Raw genomic sequence first — 16,288 nt, 5'->3', positions numbered from 1 at the left:
CATGCAAGTTGCCTCCTGCTCCTGTGCTGAGCCCTGGGGAAGTCTGGGGACGGAGCTATTGTACAAATCAACTCAAGCACCCTCAATCTGCAATCTCATATAGAAAATGTCCTGGCTCTCATACACGGGCAGTCAAGGAGCCAGGCTGTAAGTGGGCTGAGAGTTTGTTTGTTTTTTAAGTTTCCTTGGAGTTTTATTTTGCCCCTAATTCATAAGAACATTTCTACTGGACTTAGGTTTTCTAAAATCTTGTTTGTACAAAATCAAAATTTGGTGGGCAAAAGTTAAATTGATCTTGTCCCTTTAACACACGGTGAGCCTTTGCTTTATATAATTTGTATCTATTCAACTGCATAATATCTGAATACAGACATGTAAAATATTTTCCAAAGGGCTACAGTTTTTCAAATTCTAAACACATCCCCAATCTCTCATGCAGCTCTGATTTTCAGATGCACCCTGACATTGTGCATCACCTCTTTATTCCTTTTCTGCTTGATAACACTGCTCACAGAGGTCTGGAATTTCTACCAAACAGAGAGCTCCCTTGATTCAAAGGTGTTCTCAATTTTCACCGCTCTCTGCCAGGTTTATACATTGCAGTGTACTGTCCATCTCCAACAATTTACTAAGCTATGTGTACAGCAGAAACAATAAGAAACGAAGCCCTTGCTCCCAGAAATCCGCTAAGGTCTCAGACCTGCAAACACTTAGTACCAGGTGAAGTGCTGATGATTGTGAATGAACCACTGAGCTTTACCGCTTTCCTTTTTACACTGGTATAAATCCATTGTCTTTGGTAGAGTTACTCCTGATGTACACCAGCGTGATAGCAAAATCAGGCCCAGTGACTTCACTGGGTCAGTTCATAGTGGCAAGCACTACTGACCTGATCCAAAGTTCATTGAAATCAATGGGATCATTTTCATTGGCTTCAGTGAGTTTGGCAATAGACCCTATTCATGAAATTCTAGCCCCATTAAAGTCAATGGGAAAACTGATTAACTTCAATGGAGCAGGATTTCACCTTAAGACTGGTAATAAATATTTGTAGGATGAGGCTCTCGTGCCGTATAGAGCTGCGCACAGCTCCTATTGACTTCTGTACATCAGGACCTAAAAGTCACAAAAAGACAGAGAACAGATCGTAGATAATGAACACCATGTGGTTGTTTTAGTCAAATCCTCCTTTTACAGCCTCTTGTCCTTTCACTATGATCCCTACTACATTCAATAACAGAGGTACAGACCTTTCCCATATGAGCACTTAGCAAAACCAGGGTCTGCCTGTGTATATTTTTACTGTCTCTCTTAAAGAGGATCTGATAACTAAGCTGCTTTAATACTTAAAAAGAGAGACAAGTACAGCTGTTATGTCTCTTTTTTTCTATAGATCAAGGCTTGCAGTCCCAAAATTGCCTGCACCAGTGTTATGCAAGGAGGGCAAGAAAGTTTCACCCAGTGACTTCTCGCAGCCGGCCTCATGATTCCCACTAATACCACCAAGAAACCTTATTTTATTAGCATCTAGATACTGCATTATATTAATCTGTGTGGTCTGTACCATATAAGACTTTTCAGTTATCCTTATTAGGATTTTGCACCATACAGCATGTGTTTGTGGAAATCCTTGAGCTCTGTTCAGTGCTGGAACACTTTTGCATTGACTTATTATGATACTCACTTTTGTTAACATGTTAAGAAAGTCACTCACAATCTATCACTTTGGGGTCTTATTAGCTAAGCATCCCGGGTTGAAAATAGGTGCCATTAGAAAAAATGAAATGTAAAGATGACATGAAGTGATGGTAGCAAATACAATATAAAAGAGATCATTGTGTTATCAGTTTATTTCACTTTCCTGTCTCTCATAAAGTGTTAATGTCTATTGCAGCTATAAGTCTTGAAGCCCTTTAATGGATTTGCTTGAGCAATGCAAATGAAACACTTAATATAAGTCTGTAGCTGCTAAGTGAAGGAAAGGGAGTAATTTCTGATGCCAAATTAGAAAACCAGGCATGGACCTGTACTATATGTTAGGAAGTGGAGTGGTTATATTGAGTTATGGCATAAAGAAGCTGGTTATGCAATTATCACTGGATTACAACTGCTCATGCATTAATATTATCATAACAAACTGATTTATATAGTTGCACACACAAGCCTCCAAGTACTTTACAGAATGACAAGTGATTGTGGCAAGGATCACGTCACAATCACTGAAATGCAGCCAGCTCTGGGCAGGGATTAAAGTAAGTGGGAACAGGGTAGCACAGCTACCCCATCCTCTGCTAAAAGCGTAGGGAGAGCATCCCTTCCTGGGCAGGGGTCAACAACAATGCACATTATACAACATTATGTATTTTTAATAAAATGTACTAGATTGTGCAGAGCATTTCGCATATTTAAAAGATTGATTTAATTATTTAGATTTATTTCAAATGTGCCTCTGGGTGACTCTAAATGCACGTGGCCCACACATTTATGCAAAACCAAAACACCACTGACCCTGAATAGACTATAAGCTCTTAGGGGAGGGGATTGTCCTTTTATTCTATATACAGCACCTAGCGCAGTGGGGCCTTGAACCTCACCTGAGGTCTCTAGGTGCTGCCACGATACAAATAGAACAAACCCAGGCCCCGATCCTGCATGATCCATTTCAGCAGACCTACCTATGCAGGCCGCACTGAGTTCAGTACAGCTCTGTAGAGGCATAAGAGAGTCCAGCTGGGCAGCTTGCAGGATTGGGATTTAAAACAAAATCTCAAAGACATAATAGATTTTTTTTAAAAATGCCCTTTCCTGGATTGTTTTTATATCACTGTTCTTGTTGTTGCGAGTCAAATTCCCCCCTTTCATGACTGAGAGCCTGTGTCTATCAAATGACTGCTTCTCCACAGCTGAGGCCTTGGAGAAGCTACGATTATGTATAAATAGGCACAAAAACAGTGATGTAAACCAAGGGACTTTCCATTGACTTTAAATCAGGCCAAATCCATGCAGGTGTGTGGGGCAGAATCCAGACGAGGTTATTCAGCTTTTATTTGTTTTGATTTATTGCCTCCCATGGAAACAGCACAGGAAACTGAGCAAGTGCAAGAAACAGCCACTTTTGATTGAATAGATTTCACCTAGAAAAGAAAGAAAGGGAAAGAGCAGCTCTCTCTGTCTCTCACACCCACACACACACGCAGGGCAGACAGAGGAGATGAGACGAGCGTGGGGGGAAACAGGGAGATCAGTTACAGAGAGGTGCAGATAAAGGAGGTATGCAACCAATCATTTTGCATAACCCTGTACATAGCTGAGCCCTGTGGATGGAGAGTGAAGGTTTTACTGCCAGAGAATCGGCTAGCAGGAGTCCGCACTGTAAATCTCAAACTTAGTGGATCAAGGGCTGCTGTCGTTTTTATTTACAGAATCATGTTATGCTCTGCCTCACTGAGCGTCTGCCCGTGACTTCCTGCAGCGTCTCCGAAGCCTCGAACCCCACAGCCTGCCTCACTTTGCCTCCTGACAACAGGAGTGTCTTGAAAGCAGCAATTGGTTTTGTGCCATGAACAAAAAAAATAAAAGGAGCAGGACGTGACCAGTGGCGCTTCTTAGCTATGGCAGAGTAGACATGCACGTCACTGACTTAGCTTTCAGCCGTTGCTACTACCAACAGCTCAGGCTTATTGGTGGTTCAGGTGGGTGGTTATTAAACCCTGGTGCCATTCAAACCTCCACAGGAATGACACAGGCCAAACTGCTTATTTTGGCAGGGTGTCAGAGACTCTCTACCTAAGAGCATCTATCTATCTTATGTGGCCCCCCATCACCAAAGTATCTCAGGCCTACTCACTTGTCTGAGCCAAACGGGAACCCTATCACAGCCATATTTCCTGGGGCCTGTCGTTCTTGAAAGCGCTGATTTGTCAAAGTTGGACTTCTGTGACACTGGACTTCTGTTTATTTCAATGAGAGCAAGATGGGGGGGCTCTGTCTGACAAACCATCGGCGCCTGTGGTGCTGTGTAAATAGGCTCGGAAGGGTTAGATTTTTATTGGTAAATGTCAATAAACATCGATTTCACCGCGCACACGCGAATTGACAAAAAATATTTCCATCAGTCGTAGTAGAAATTGACAGATAGGCGCAGTAAGAAAAGTGCTGCTTGAGAACTTATTGGAGTCCCTCTCTCCTGGAACTTGGGGCTTCATCACTTCTGCAAATTCCATTCAGAGCTACTTCTACTGCGTGGTTTGAGTGTCTGCCTGCAGCACTTACCTCCCTGATCACTCCTGCTTTCCTCATCTGCTGCAGAAGTGTCATATGGACACGGCCATTTGCTTATAGAACTGATTAGCTCAGGTCCTGCTGACTCAAGTCTTCTGCTGTCCTGGCAGAAGGAACTTTCAACATTTCCCCACTGATCACAGCTTCTCCCTGCCGGCCCAGCTGGGCCTGAAGCACCTAAAAAACATTTGTCAAGTCCATCTCCTTGAGCTCTGGTCCCACAGCTGCTTTCTCTGTGCATCTGAGCCTGTGTGAGCAGATTAGCCAAATTGTTCAAATCCATCATAATACACAAGGTCTTGATTCAGCAAGGTGCTTAAGCATGTGTGTCACAAGTCATCACAATGTGCCTAACTTTAACCAGGCAAGTTGTCCCATTAAGTTCAATGGAACTACTCACTTGTATCAAGTTAAGTCCATGGGTCAGTGTTTGCAGAATCAGGGCCCAAGCACATTAGCTTTGCATATGCAGTATTTTATCCTCCAGCACCATTTCCCATCTTAGCATGCAGGAAGCGTGAGTAAGGAACTAGTTTATCTCCCATTTTAATAATAAGTCAACCAAGATGGCATTATAGTTACCTACTGAGGCTGGCAATCCCATGTGCTGATGATCTGAGAGATACTGAGCACTAAACAGGGCTCTTGGAATCCAACAATAAAGAACTGAACAGAATATATCAGACTTTGATCCAGAATTCCATCTGGCTATGGATCTCCAACCAGCATTTTCCCAAGGCAGTAAATAAAATAAAATAAAACTGTCCATTTCTAATGCGTTTTGAGTGTGTTTCCTGCTGGTGAAAGGTGCTGGATCAATGGCCCTGGAGACTGACAGAGTCAGGATTTACCTGCTTTGCTCTACCTAAAACATGCTCTGGAGGGACATCTAAGGTAAGAGGTTAGTTCACGCTCCGTAACCTGTGTAATCCTGGGCCTCTCTGCTGAGGCTGCCAAGAAAGGTGCTTGACGTTAGTGCCAATTGTGTTGATGTTCCTTGTGATGTAGGGCATGTCTACACTAGAGCTGGAAGGGTAATTTCCAACTCAAGTAGATATATCCAAAGTCTGCTCAAGCTGGGAATTACATCTCCAGCTCTAATGTAGACATACCCATAGAGACCGGCTCAGTTCACTAGGAATGGAACTGAGAACAGCACCTTATTTCACACAGGCCCCTAAAAACAGACATCAGATGGTAAAAAATCTCATTTGCTACCAACCTGGGCCAAATTCAAATGAGTAGCCACCATCCAGTCCCCCCCAAAACTATCTCCGTCCACATCTACACAGGGGCAGGCAGAAGAGAAACAAGCAGCCCTATACTGCTAGGAGATGTGCAGTCCCGTGCAAGCTCTGTAACTGACATCTCCCTTTCAGACCACACCATCAGAGGGGCAGAAAACCCCCTCTCGGGGTGTGTGTGTGTCAGGGGTCAGCACCGCTATGTTGCGCGACAGACACTTGACAAAATTACTGGACTTAGTGACGGACATTGGTGGGAGGTTATGTCATTCAGTCATTCAACCCGTAAAATAGCGCAGATAATTTTCCACACTAAAAAAGCCCAGTAAGCTAGCTAGCTAGCTAATAATAACAACAACAACAACAATAATAATAATAAATTCAACTCACTTTAGTATTTTTTAATGTACCTCGCTGTCGCAGCTAGCATAGGTAGACATAGGGAGACCTCACAAAGGTTGCATGAGGCTAAATTCATTGTTTCTGATGCACTCAAATGCTGTGTTACTGAGTTCCGTATAAGTACCGGGGGAGATGTTTGGAAAGAGAATGAAGCCCTGATACTGCAAGGCGCTGAGCATCTGCTATGAGTTTCTGAGGGCCCTCAACAACCATTGACTGCAGTGTGAGTTCAAGGTACTCAGGACCTGTCAGGACTGGGCTAACTAACTTCAACTGAAATTGGTGGCACTCAGACATGTATCCCATGTGTAGTGAATTGTTGTGTGGATATGTAGGTAGGTAGATCAATAGATTAAAGCCTGCTATAGCTGTGCATGAGTTTGGCTGGTATCAAAGCATCATACGAAATAAAAGGTACCCCTGCTGCATTTGATTGGGCTTGCAATTATTAACTACTTTTTACAGGATCTACAGAAAATCAAAGTTCTGTGATCTGTACACCAGTAGCAGTTCACTAATAAAAACGATGGGCCAGATTGCACCTGGGCCCTGCATGGATGATCAGCTCTGTGAGTGTGTGGGGAGGGTCCCAGAAATTCTCCTTCCCCACCCTTTGAATCTCTTTTTAGCATCAGACTTTCATTCTCTTTCCAAATATGTCTTGATGGTCCTCATTACTGCACAATGGGTTGTTGTTATTATCCCTGTGTGACAGCTGGGGAACTGAGGCCTTGCCCAAGGTCACACAGGACATCAGTGGCAGAGGCAGAGCCAAGAATAGAAATCTGGTCTCTCAGGGACCACCAAGCACCTTCACCAAGACCATCCTACCACGATGCAGTTCCTGCTCCACTTTCCCACACCCCCTGCTCTGCTGACAGCGGGGCCTTGCTGGGCCTCCTTGGGCACAAAAGGGACGGAGGAGGAGGCAGGGTCATGGCCTGCCCACCGCTCAGATGCAGGAGGTGAGGAGCATGGCTACTCCCCTGAAGGGATGGATGGGGCCTTGGGGGTTCTAACCCTGTGGGTCTGGGATGATGCTCCCATCAGGTTCAGTGCCTCCTGGTGCTCCCGCTGAGATGGCCCTGTTCTACATAGCCTGCCAATGTGGGACAGTGGGTAAAACTGGCTAATTGTGTGGGGACCCATTCCATTACAGAGACCTGCAGTGCCAACAGCTCGAAAGAACCTCTTTCTTCTTCACCTGCTTCTAGCACCTCGGGCGGCTCCCCGTCCCCGCAAGCAGTTCCCCATCCCTGCTGTTGGTGGCGGAGGCGAGGCGTGGCCAGCTGCCTGCCTCCATCCCCGCTCCCCAAGCGCTGACTCCGTGGCTCCCATCCCAGCCCATTGGCCGGGTCTGGGAACCGCGGCCAATGGGAGCTGCGGGGGTGGCGCCTGCAGCAGATGGGGGCAGCGTGCCTGCAGAGCTGCCTGACCACGCCTCCCCTCTGGCAGCAACAGCAGGGATGGGGAGCCGCTTGTGGGGGGAGCCGAGCCGGCTGAGGTGAGAGCCTCCCATGCCACAGACCTCGACCATTTTACGACGGACACTTGTGTCCATGTACGGACACGTTGCCGACCCCTGGTGTGTGGGGAAGAATACAAAGAGTGAGCTGCTGTGCATTTGTGTGTGTGCGCGTCCACGTGTGCATTTATAAGCATGATTGCATTGGTGCGCCTGGAGGAGTTTGGGTGTGCATGCTTGTAAACACATTTGTGTGTGAGCACAGAGCTCTTACAACATGCACCAAAGGTTCGCAGTCACAAGTTTATAATTATCGCTTCCCCTGCTCCCCCTTGATCTTTTCACTGCGGACATGCAGCTGTAATTATGTGGAAGCCAAAAAACTGGTTTACCAAGACAGCTGCTGTAATTACCACTGTGCAATGGGCTGCGTGAGCTGGAGCTGCAGATGATTTGGGGTTTGGGAGATTTAAGTGAGAGGTGTGATACAGACCAAAAGGGAAGCGAAACAGCTCAGTCAGGATCATGCTGCCTGCTCTGTCATCCAGACACCCTCTCTTTCCCGCTCCGGTCCTTTGTTTCTATTGTGCATTGGGCATGTAACGGTTGTCCCTAGCAATCACACTGGCGTCATTGGTTTTGAATGGTATCTCAGATCGATGGGCAGACGACCAAAGATCTGTGAATAATAATACTGCACTACTATGCCATTATGATTGTAATACTATAAGAATTGTTCATGCTGTCCATTGGTGGGTGGCGCACCTATGTTTTTAATGAAAATAAGGGCCTGATTCGCCTCTTGCTTTACTGGCGAGTGACTTCGCTGAGTCGAGGGAGTTATTCCTTCTTGGGGGCTCAGCACTTTGGCTCCAGTTCAGGAAAGCATTTAAGGCCATGTTTAACTTTAGAAATCAATGGGACTTAAGCACGGGCTTAAAGTTAAGCATGTACTTAAGACCCCCCCACCCCATTCATCCAAGCACGTAGATGGGACTTAAGCACAGGCTTAAAATTAAGCATGTTCTCAATGGCTTTGCGAAATCAGGGCCAGAGCGCTCAGCACCTTACAGGATTGAGCTCTGATACCCATCTGAGAGAAGAATCAGGTCGATATATCCGTGCACTGTACAGCCACTTCTAATTTCTCTGTAAGACTCCTGAGTTCTTCTTTAGTCCTTACAAACCCAGCACTCCTTCAGAGGTGTGCACTGCAAACATTAATTAACTATCCCTCACAACAGCCTTGGCGGCAGGGCAGTTTTTTATACCCTTTTAAGCAGAGGCTCACAGAGGTTAAGGCCAATATTTTCATACCTGTCTGCCTAAAGTGAGGCTCCTACATTTTTATTTTGCCTCCCAAATAAAAGGTATCTCAAGCTGGGCTTCCCAAAAATTGGGACACCCAAAATCAGTGGCATGTTTGAAAATGACATGGGGCACGTGACTTGCCGAAAGCAACGCAGTGAGTCTGTGGCAGAACCAGAAATAGAACCCAGGAGTCCTACGCTAAACGCTAGTCCTCCCTGGCTGTGTCCTGCAGGCAACATCATTTATGTTTTCCACTTACGCTGGTCTGAACAAAACAAGGTTTACCCCAGGGTAGATGACTGTATTCGGTGAAGGGTAATGGTGAATCCAGCCCACTAACTTCAAAGAGTTTCTCCTTGAATTACCGCAGTGTGAGAAGAGATTCAGGCCCAGCATTCACCCATGTGATGTCTCAATAATAAGTATCCCATTAAACCTTTGACCCTGAAAGTCCTCAGTAGAACTGGTTGGGAATTTTCTGACAAAATGGTTTGTCATCGAAACATACTCATTTGTCACACTTGAAACATCACGGGAAAGGGTTGGTGTCAACACATATTTTTGACTATAACGTTTTGAAAATGTCGAAACATTCTGTTTTGACATTTTCAAAACAGAAAATTCCGGTTTTCTGGCTCAAAACAACTTTTGGTTTAGAAATGAGAACTAATTAGACTAAAATAAAATAAATAAATCTAACGTTTCAATTGACACGAACCATTTTTGTCCAGCTTGTAAACATTTCGAGATTTTGATTCTTTGTCCCACTTCGGCATGGCATTTTTTTTTGATATCTCAAAAATTTTCCTAGGATGGGATAATCATTTCCTGCCCGTCTCTAGTCCTGGCATGGAGCGTGAACTCATTTAACTCCAACTCAGGAGCGAGGAGAGGCCATGCATGGGAACAAGTAACGTTAGCGGTATAACCAGCTTTTGAGATTTTATTGTGAGTCTCATGATATTTGTGTTTTTTTCTTCATGCTCCAGCTGCTGGAATCAAGAGATTACACGAGCATCTCCATTTTCATTGGTATAAAGTTCATCTCCAGCCCTTGTGATTGACGAGAAAAGCTTGGAGACATAAAGCAAAAACTCCGAAACCAGAAGACAAAGGAAGAGAACCCAACATTTATCGTTTTAAAAAAACTCCTAATGACTTCTAAGCCAATCTCAAGGTTTGGGGACCTGACCCATGTTTTTTTCACACTGGGGATCAACAATACTGGGTTAAATGCTTGGCGTGGCCCTCTGCACAGAGTAGCAAGGCCCTGAATCCTGCTTCCCTGCAAAAGCGCAGGACATAGCAGAAGGGTAGGGCTTGGGTGGAGAACAGTGTCTGGAGTGCATGGTGCTAATGATCGGCTGCTAGACAGGAAGAAGGTGGCGTCTGCCCAGTAGTACTGTCATTAAGGGAGGGTGAGGTTCCCCGCCCTTTCGGGTCAGCTCATTGCTTGCATGTGCACCTCCCCGCACCTGCACTGTGCAGGATCTGGCCCTACCTGGGATCTCCTGCAAAACAAATGCTGTTCTGCAAGGCATGAGGTACTCAAAGCTCTCCTGCATGCGGTACCTGCCTCTCTGCCTGGAAATCTCTTTTGCAAAGATGCTAAGGATCCTGCCACTGCTGGTGAGCAGGGCAGGGAGAGCCTCAGGTGGTCTTTAAAATGTCCCCCGTATTTGCATCACAGCCTCAAAAGTTACCCTGTCCTCCTGCTGTTTCTTTTGAAGCTGTGGGTCTCCAAACCGCATGTCACTTCCCCGCCTCCTGAAGCTTCCCCTTCCCCAACCTCCTATAACTGAAGAAGGAAGAGTCGAGCAACCCCTGACGGGCTATTTATCCTCAGGGAGCTGGGAGTCAGGAGCTGCTCAGCAGATTTTTAGAGAGGACAGCACTGGGCTAGGCTAAGCCACGCTGCCCTCTAGCAGTTCACCAGGGTTGTAAGACCCCCTGTGAAAGAGACACTTGCATTGCAAACACTACAGAATTAAAGTCAAGTGCCAGGAATAATCCCACATCTGGGTAATGCTAATGTGGATTAGATATAAGGACTCCGATCCCCCAAGGTATTTAGTTGTGTAACTCCCAAGATGACCTTTGAGAGGGAGGAAGGGGAGATTTAGAGCCGTCTTTGGCATTTCACATACAAACCATGTTTCTTTCACAAACGCATTCACTCTCCATCCGGGGGATCTCACTTGATTTCCATCAGCAGGGAAAAGGACAAAGGAACCCTGCAAGAGGTGAATCTGGGTGCAGGGGAGTGTCTGGGGCTGGTTTATGACCTTGTGCACTGGTCCAAATCTAGAGTCATGTCATTGATTTCAATGGAGTGACTCTGGAGTTACACAGGTGTAAATGAGACTAGAATGCAGCCACCAGGGGGCCAGAATTCTCCAAGGAGCTCAGCTCTCATTTAGGCACCAAAATCAAGCGCCAGCTTTTCTAAACAGCTCCACACCCAGTATCATGTGCTCGCTGGAAAATCTGACCACAAGTCTCACAATGGGAGCAGCCGGGGGCTGAGCTGTTTGGAAACGCTGTCCCTTATTTAGGTGTCTGGATAGGGGCCTCGCTCTGTTGCAGACATGGCTCCAATTGTGAATGCTGAGCATTTGGGAGCCTGTCCCTACGTGTTTCTAAACTAGGGTGACCAGACAGCAAGTGTGAAAAATCAGGACAGGGGGTGGGGAGTAATAGGAGCCTATATAAGAAAAAGACCCCAAAATCGGGACTGTCCCTATAAAATCGGGACATCTGGTCACCCTATTCTAAACTGAAGTTTATACTACTATAAACGAAACCTACCTATGCCCCTTTCTATCACACTGACGGGGCTGAGTTCAAGAGGTAGGCGTGGCTGGGCTAGGCGACAGTGCCCCAGCTGCCAAAGCTGAGGGCAACGTGACTCTTTTGGCAGGCCTCGCTCTCAGCTGAAAAACAACAAACCCAGAAGTGCTAAAACTCCTGCGGAGAAAATGTCTTTGGGGAACAGTTTCTCTCTCTCTCTCCCCTCCCCGTGGCCCCCCCCACGTTCAAGCGCATTTACCTCTTATTGATTGATTCCTTTGAATGACTCCAGCTAAAAAATCTTGTAGCTGCAGCCTGCGAGGGGAGATCAATGGAGAGGCATTAGCAAGGGACACAGGGGAAAGATCGCCTGGGTGGGGAGTCTCTTCAAAAGTCCCCTCTGGGAGCAAAACCACAGTGTGCCGGATCGATATTTCATCCTGACCTCTCTCTCCCCTCCTCCCCGTAGCGAGCTTGATAACAAAGCAGCTCCTCAAGTCTTTCACAGAGACTAGATTATAACTATCCCAATTGATCTGATATGTAAACAAAAAGGAGGCCTTTTAAGCCAAGCGACTGTATTGGCAAAGCTCCAATGGCTGCCCAGACAGGGTCAAACTCTCATTAGTTTCTAAAAGCTTGGAACCTGTCTCCTATGGATTGTGGAACCTGAGCTGCAGCGAAATTCAATTAGTTACGGCAAATTTTAACTACTCATCCCCAGAGACTTCCCAATCAGCTGGCTGCTCTGGTTAGACCTTTTCACTGATGTCAGAGTCAATTTTCTTTCTTCAGGGGTTAATGTAGGCCACAGATCCAGATTTTGACCAGGGGTGTTTGTATCCAAAATTTGGATTCAGTCCTGTGGAGAGCTACTGGCCACCCCCAATGTTTGGGTGCGGATCCAAACTCACCCAGACACCAAGAGTGTTGAGATTTGGTTCCGTCCCTCATACAAGTCGTGACATTTGGATCTTGGGTCTGCACTCTCCCAAAAGTCAGACCCAGATTTTTGGTTACTGGGGACTGTCCCCAGTAAAAATAAATAGGAGGGGAGGGGAAGACACAGAATAAAACTCTGCAAAGCCAGGTTTGGTCTATGCTTAAAAGCTAGGTTGATATAGCTATGTCGGTGCAAGGTGTGAAAAAAACCACACCCCTGACTGGCATAGGTATTCTGGCCTAACCTCTAGTGCAGACACAGCTATGTCAATGGAAGAATACTTCCATCAATCTATCTTAGAGGGCTAGTCTACACTGAAAAATCCACCCCCTAGAGAGATATAGCTCTACCGACCTATGCCCCGGTGTAGACAACACTACGTTGACTCAAGAATTCTTCCATCAAACTAGCTACCGTCTCTCAGGGAGGTGGATTAACTACGGGGATGGGAAAACCTCTCCCGTCGCGGTAATGAGCATCTACACTGACAGGCTACAGTGGCGCGGTAGCATTTTAAATGCAGACGTCGCTTAGCTTCGTTTGGGGAGGTGGTCCGACCCTGATGCAAAGCCCCTCCTGTCGGTGTAGGCTGTGTCTATGCGGACGTAGCTACACCGGGATAGTGTAGACACAACCTAATCTGCCAAGATTCAGAGTGATCTAGTGAGCACAGCAGGGGGAGAAGCTTCACCTTGCTCTTCAGTGCTACCCGGGCTGACTGGGGCACAATGTCCTAGGGTTACAGGTCCATCCCCTCTTCCCAGCTGGGAGTCGTAATTACAAGGGCCTGTCTGCAACGGGCAGAGGAAGAATTTAAACTTTCGGCAAATCTCATTAGATTGGTATCTTCAGCCCAGCACAGACACAGGGGCTATTACTGGGATGGGTGGGGAATACTGGGAAAACAGAGTTTGTGGACACTCGCTCAGCTCCCCAGCGGTTGGTTGTTTAGCAAGAGACACAGAGGAAAGATCTCCTGGGTGGGGGGTCTCTTCAAAAGTCCTCTCTGGGAACAGGTTGTTCCAGCCGCATCTGTGCTCTTTGTATTGAGTTCTTGGGGAACATTGGGTTTTTGCTCACATGACTGTTTGGAGAACCAGACAACTTCCTGGCTTTGCCACTGAGCTGCTGCATGGCCTTGGCTATCTCACCTCACCTCTTTGTGCCTCTCTTTTCTCATCTGGGAAGCAGGGCTAATGATATTTGCCTTCCTTTGGAGAGCTACGTCACTAAGGATCATTATTAGTTATCATTCTTAAGCTGCCCAGAGGCCTTTGGCCCAGGGCCATTGTGATGGAGTGTATAAACTCTGCGCAGCATTGGCCACAGAGGGGTTAATGGATGAAGCAGCTACCTCCTCACCTGCAGCTAATTACCTGATTAGCAACAGCTGGGATAACAGGCTGTCGCTGAGGCCCAAGGGGGCAGCTTCCAGGCCGTGGTTGGCAAGAACCTGCCAAGGCACAGACCCCATTTGATTTCTTTTTTAATAAGAGGAGTTACAAAACCAAGCGTGACTAAAAATTACATGGTATTGAAAATATTGTTGTGAGCTGGGTTAAAACCTCATTGAAGCCGATGGGTGCCTTTCATTTAAGATGACAGTAATTGACATGTAAGGGGCCCCACCTACATGAGGCATGAGGAGGCTATGGAGAAACTAGCACCATGTGGACGATTCCATTGAATATTGCGCCTGTGTGTCTGCATCGGTGGGAGTGGGTGTGAAAAAGCCAAGCGGGGGTGCAGACAAGAAACTGAGGGAGACTCCGATGCAGAGCAGGGAAGTGATGCAGCAGCCTGGACAAGCCTAGAGGAAGATTTGGGGATGGGGCGCTGGCTGAAAGAAGCGATCCACTGGCTTTAGTTCCTCCAGCCCTCACAGAAGCAGGATTTTCTACAAGTATCAGGGGGTAGCCGTGTTAGTCTGTATCTACAAAAACAACAAGGAGTCTGGTGGCACCTTAAAGACTAACAGATTTATTTGGGCATAAGCTTTCGTGAGTAAAAACCTCACTTCTTCGGATGCATAGAGTGAAAGTTACAGATGCAGGCATTATATACTGACACATGGAGAGCACAAGATCGAATGATAGAAAGCACAAACTAAACAGCTCCCCGCTTGCGAACGAAGCCCCAGGAAGTGAGACTGACTCTACACAAGTGGTTCGGGGGCTGCTCTAATTTACGCCAAGGCCCAAGCAGCAGGGCCGGCTCTGGCTTTTTTGCCACCCCAAGCAAATAATAATAATATAATAATAATAATCGGGGCGGCCAGAACGGCAAAGCAAAAAAAAAAAAAAAAAAAAAGCTGGGATAAAAACCCCTGTGGGGCTGCCGGAGGCAGGGTGCAGGGGGACTCCCTGCGCTGCAGACGTGCCCCGGCTAGTGGGGGGAGGGGGATGGAGAGGGGGGAAAGAGAGAAGGAGGGTGGCCAGGGCTTCAGCGGGGCGCTCACCACACGGCCCTGACCGCTGCACCGTCTGCCGGGAGGGCTCCGCGCCACTCTGGTCGGTGGGGAGGGAAGGACGCAGGCTGCCCTGCTGGGCTTGCTACAGACCTGGCATCCCCTCCTCTGCAGCCCCCTCCCTCCCTACAGGGCGGCCGCAGCGGCGAACAAATCAAAAGAAACAAACAAACAAAAAAGCGGCCGTGCCGCCCTAGGATTGGGCGGAATGCCGCCCCGTAGAATCTGCCGCCCCAAGCGCGAACTTGCTCGGCTGGTGCCTGGAGCCGGCCCTGCCAAGCAGGACCCAGCACAGTCCCACGGTGTGGAAAGCACAACGTCAGCTGAAAGTCCCACCTGTTCCATCCCTGCCCCTAGTGTGGGAACGGAGGGAGTGGGAATCAGGCCCAGGGACACTCCTGGTTTGGTCTGGTAATTAATTCTTGCTCCAAGTTCATCACCTGAGAGTTGAGGGAAAAGTGCCTGAGAACCCTGACTGCCGGCGCTGCGTCTCTCGGTGATTACAGGGTCTTTGGGAGACTTGTAGGGGGATGAGAATCACTCCTTAACCCAGCTCTTTAATGTATTCTGGACAAACTATTGGCACCGCATCAAAGGGAAACAAAAAGGTGCCTGCGGGCTCACAAAGGAACCAAGGAAACTGGGCGGTCACTCACGTGATGGAGGTTGGCATGGGGTAGGGGGCAGCAGCGAATCCCCTGCTCTGTATGACGAGGCAGGACACAAGCCAGATGTTATGATGCAACTGAAGAAATAAGTGGGACTTATCTGCCTCACTGGCTCCTCTGCCCAGCACCTTAGACAATCAAAGCACCAATGCCGCGGCGTTCCGGACCAGAGGCCACCTCCGGGTGTGCAGAGGACATGGGTTGCAGTGGAATGACACTGCCAGGAGAAGAGGAGGTCTCTGAGCTGGAGTGAGGCAAGGAGCGGGGGATCGAGCCAGGCCATATTTGGGTGAGTGGCACAGGAGCTGGGCCAAACCTGAGCGGCTCTGTGACCCAGGTCGCACTGCACGGAGCAGGGAGCCGAGCCCAGCCAGCACTGTGGGACAGGGGCCGTGGTGTACTTATGTTAATGTGTATGTTCTATATTGTGGGTAAGAAATATTTAGCAAGCCAGATTTTTTTTTTTGCACTAAAGGTATTTCCTGGGTTGTGATGGGCCATCAAGGTTTACAAATGGGTCAGGAGCCCAGAAAGGTTGAGAACCACTGGCACCGAGCGTCCATGGGGATGACTCTGGGTATCCAGCAGATCCCGGACTTGTGGGCCAATCTTGGGGGTGGGCTCCATTGAGCAGCTGAACCTCTGCCCTGGCAGAACAATTTGGGGAAGGCTCCGGGACTGGGCCTTGAGTTCAGGAGGGGATGCTGCCCTGCCAAG

This window comes from Terrapene carolina, unplaced genomic scaffold, assembly GCF_002925995.2.
Source record: "Terrapene carolina triunguis isolate 2854851 unplaced genomic scaffold, T_m_triunguis-2.0 Scaffold238, whole genome shotgun sequence".
Classification (NCBI taxonomy): Eukaryota; Metazoa; Chordata; order Testudines; family Emydidae; genus Terrapene; species Terrapene triunguis.
This window is presented reverse-complemented; position numbering follows the sequence as displayed.